At 37.9% G+C, this 4,105-nt stretch overlaps 1 protein-coding gene across 1 annotated transcript in view; it reads left to right on the top strand.

The window, feature by feature from the left end:
• The first annotated feature begins 509 nt into the window (after positions 1–509).
• Positions 510–4,105, top strand: part of LOC106458826 (proton-coupled folate transporter-like) — a 24,099-nt gene continuing 20,503 nt past the window's right edge. The window contains exon 1 of the mRNA XM_013918376.2: positions 510–848. The gene's annotated coding sequence lies outside the window, so the exon portion shown is untranslated. The remainder of the gene's footprint in view (positions 849–4,105) is intronic.

Below are 4,105 nucleotides of genomic sequence, written 5' to 3'. Positions count from 1 at the left end.
CAAAATAACTATATTTACTTATTTTCCTGTTTTTATGCACTTAAAGTTGTTCTATACACACGATGAATCCCTAGCGGCACAACGGAAAGGCTGAGGGCTCAAACTGCTAAAAACCTGGTTTCGATACTCGTGGTGGGCACAGCACCGATAGCTCATTGAGTAGCTTTGCGCATAACAACAAACAAACAAATTACACATAAGCTCCAGTTACCTTATTTTAGCGTTCTTCTAGAAGTATTATAAGAATAATAACTGTACAAAATCTTGTTAATTTCAGACGACATTCGCGACCTCTCCATTTTTTAAAGATAAAGTTAAAATTCAAAGAAGAGTGGTTTATTCATTTACTGATAATTAAATATTGTATCATTGATATTTTGTGAAGGAAAAAGGTATGAGTGATGATATTTTCGAGATTACGCCTGCAATCAAAGATGTTATTAAGCAAATTCTCGTACGATGGCGCTGATAAACATTCGAAACGCAAACAACCTTCAAAAACTACCTTACAATACTGGATAGAGGCAGAGGATAAAGTGATACGTTACAGTGTGTTTGTGTGCTCAGTTTATAATTTGCTATAATTATTATTTCAGTTGGTGCAGTAGGAATTCCATAATCTGTGTAAATATTAAAAAATTTAGTTCTATTAACAAGAGAACAAAGTAGAAGTTTTAACTGATTTCGAAGTTGTATTCTACTCGTCAGTCGTTGATAATCGACGGACAAGGACAAGCAGTTTCACAAGTCACGTGCATTCATGTTCTGGCTGGCGCGTGATAACAATACACCTGAAGGTGGTAAATTGCTTTTAGAGTTGTCACACTTCACGTGACATTGTAAAGCAGGTTTGTTAAAATTTAATAATTTCTGTAAATGTTTTAAAATACCATAAAGTCTAAACAATAACAGCAACAAATTTTTTTTTATAGTTGTATTTCATATAGTAAATTGAATGATAGAATGAACAACAAATAATTTGAAATATTATGATTCGGAGTGTGAACTTTAACTTTACCTGGTTAAAACGTAATTTATGTAAAAAGATTTATAGTTATAGAATATGGACACATCGCTCATGTTTATTTGGAAATATAATAGAATTTCCTAGTATAATTTAGTTTAAATATGCAGTGTTTCTGCTAGGAGTAGGAAACTGGTAAATAATTATAAAAACTTATTTTAATTTCTTTTTAAAGAAATTGTCTTCATTTTGAAGAATGAGCAGGTAAGTTATGGTTGCAATTATTCATTAGTGGTTGTGCTCAAATTAACCACATTTAGTTGCCCCTCATATGAACCTATTCTGTGAAGATAACATTGACATATGGCAGTGTGTCGTGTGGCCAAAACAACCTGCAGGACTCGCTGTGTATTGTTAACAGGAATGATAGTTTAGCAATTTTCCACTTTCTGTAGCTCGGACTGTGGTAATCCAAAGTATCAAATTTTAAGTGGATGTGTGCTACCTGACCCTTACTTCACTTACAAAATTTCAAGGCAATCAATTGAGAAATATACGAGATGTAAAATATCCAATTATGATTGAATTTCTTCCTGTTTTTTATCTTCATACCGGAAGTACGGAAAATGTATTTGATAGAAAAACATGCTTAATTTATTGGATTTTTTCCCTTCAGATCTGGTACACTCGTAGATATTTACCATCTAACATCAGATGTCAACTTTGGTCTAAATATAAGCCACGTGTGCAAAGGTATTCAACAAAAACCGCTCAATTTGACCAATTTTTTTGCGCACGCCTATGCAAAAAGTTACGTGAGCTATCGGTCTGAAAGTTTTGCTATAGCTTTATCTTAGAGTAAAGGTGGGCCTATTTTAGTTTTTTTTTACATTCGCATTAAAGACTACTGATTTAGAGCAACAAAACTATAGGGTGAAAGCACATGCAGATACACAAGCATTGATTAGGCCAACCGAACTAGATTAGCAGTTTATAGCTCAATTTTTCAAAATAATGAAATGGGTGGAAGGTATTATTCATTGTAAACTTTTAGGCACAAATTTGTTTAATTTTATGAAATTCTGTAACTAAAGAGTGTTTTGCGTCAAGTGATATTAGCTTAAGCAATTAGCGTAAATAATGATGTTTGTTAAAGGAATGAAATCAAAATTGGCGGCCCAACTGATAGCTACACCTAAACCATTGATAAGTATTGTTACGACAGCGGAAGTCACGTGACTCTGGTAACACGTAATGAGTATCTCGAACGTTCCTGAAGGCTCGAGCGTTTGGTAGACACGCGCTTTTATAGTATATAAGCCAGAAAATAAAGTGACGGCCGTCGGCGAGAATAATTGAATAGCAGACAGGGAGATAGAGACAGATAATCTAGTCAAGCCGTAAGTAAACTGCGTGAATCGTTCTGAATTCTAGCGTGTGTTTAAGTTAAAGTGACTGTGGAAATTAAGTGTACTGCAAAGTTGAATTGAGAAAGAATAAACTAGTTTTATTTAAGAAAGGACTTGTATCGCTGAAGTTTCTTGGAAAGAATTTCTACGGAAAATTAATAAACGAACAGAGACGTAACAAATTGGTGTCGAAAAGTGGGGCAGAAAAAAAAAAGAAGAAGATGGAAACGAGAGGTGGCAGATCAAAGTACAGCTTAGCAGATTTGATGGCAGCAATACGAGAACAGCAAAAGAAACAAGAAGAACGAGAAAATAAACAAGAAAAGAAACAGGAAGAACCAGAAAAGAAACAAGAAGAGAGATTACAGCAGTTGTTGGAGGAAAAGAAAAGAAACAAGAAGATAGACAACAGCAGTGGCAAGAAAACCTGCAACAGTAGCAGCTTGAACAGCAAAATGAACAAGAGAGACTACAGCAGTGGTTGGAGGAGAAAGGAAATAAACAAGAAGGGAGATTACAGCAGTGGCAACTGGAACAAGAAAGGAAACGGGAAGAAAGTCTCCAACAGTTGCAGGAAAGTCAGCAAGAAGTACAAATGGAAAACATTAGCAAATTTCAAAGTGAATTAAATGAATTAAAGGATGATTTACTGTCTTTTACACAAGGAGGATATATTAGCCATCAACCTAATCAGCCTCGGACAGTGGGAAGCCCCTTCCAGACCTCGCAGCTAAACCCTAATGCAGAGATCTTCAGTTCTGTCAGAAGTCACATTCCAGACACAAGTGTCAGCAATAGGGGTGATAGTACGAAGGAAGCCACAGGAATTCGATGGGAAGGCACTGTGGGAAGCATATACAGCACAATTTTAGCTACTGGCAGAGATGAATGGATGGACAGAGGAGCAGAAAGCTGTATATCTGGCAACGAGCTTGAAGGGACAACCACTGGAAATACTTGGACAGTTGACAGCAGCCGACAGACATAACTATAGAGCACTGGTAGAGGCTCTGGAACTCAGGTACGGAACCCAGAATCATTCAGAAGTCTACAGGGCCAGGTTTAGGATGAGAATCCGTGCTAAAGGGGAGAGCCTGCAAGAGCTGGCACAGGACTTGGAGAGCATGGCACACAAGGCCTACCCAACTGCACCACCCGATCTCCTCAAGTTGTTGCTGAGGGATCAGTTTGTAGATGCCTTGGACAATCCACAACTGAAGATACAAATAAAGCAAGCACAACCCTCTACTATGCAGAATGCAATGGCCAGAGCTCTTGAATTTGAATCCTAGGTTAAGACAAGCACAGTGGTACCAAGGTTGGTACAGTCATCAGGATTCAAGGCCAGAAAAGGGCAGCTTCCAGAGAGGTTTGAGGGACTTTGCTGGCACTGTAACAAACCTGGGCACAAGAAACCTCAATGCTGGCAACTTGAACACAGGGATGATGCCATGGCAGGAAAGGCTGCTACCCAGAAAGGTTGTTGGAAGTGTGGAAAGCAAGGACATATGAGGAGCTAGTGTAAGAAGAATACTACCAATAAGTCAGCTTCAGAAAACCAGTAGGGGTTGGTGTTGAGGTACGCCCACCAACCCCTATAGTGAAAGTCCCAACAGCTAAGTGTAAAATGGCAAGCACACATAGTATCTATGTGACAGGAAAGCTGGATGACCAAAAGTGCATAGATTATGGATCTCAGCAAACCCTTGTGAGTATCAAGGTGCTAGATCAC

The sequence above is a fragment of the Limulus polyphemus genome, unplaced genomic scaffold, assembly GCF_000517525.1.
Source record: "Limulus polyphemus unplaced genomic scaffold, Limulus_polyphemus-2.1.2 Scaffold520, whole genome shotgun sequence".
Classification (NCBI taxonomy): Eukaryota; Metazoa; Arthropoda; class Merostomata; order Xiphosura; family Limulidae; genus Limulus; species Limulus polyphemus.
Note: the sequence above shows the minus strand (reverse complement) of the source record. Positions and strands in the feature narration are given on the sequence as shown.